Here is a 448-nt window from a genome sequence, read left to right on the forward strand (position 1 = left end):
AAGGAAGGAAGGAAGGAAGGAAGGAAGGAAGGAAGGAAGGAAACTGACTCACTGGGCCAGCTTGAGACATCATTATAGTATTTTTTTCATGAGGTTTTGCTGTACAAGACTCAGTCTATACAATATGCAAGTCAAAGCATACAACAACGTTGTTAATACAGTGTATGAACTTATCTCTATTAAAATCATCATCACAGCTCACATTCACTTTAGCAGAAGGATTAAGCCCTATATTTATACTGTTCCTGTTCTCAGATATACCTTTCAAGACCCAAAGAAATTTCTGGGTGAAATTTACTGCTGTGTGAAAACCCAAGGTCTGTAAAACCACAAAAGTAAAATAATATCTTATTTAGAACATACAGGTGTATGGAACATTTCTGCACAGGGCCAAATTCCCTTGTTTGCTAGCCTAAACACCCCCCAGCATCTTATAAGGAAATTGTTA

Source organism: Oxyura jamaicensis, chromosome Z (genome assembly GCF_011077185.1).
Source record: "Oxyura jamaicensis isolate SHBP4307 breed ruddy duck chromosome Z, BPBGC_Ojam_1.0, whole genome shotgun sequence".
In the NCBI taxonomy this organism is placed as follows: Eukaryota; Metazoa; Chordata; class Aves; order Anseriformes; family Anatidae; genus Oxyura; species Oxyura jamaicensis.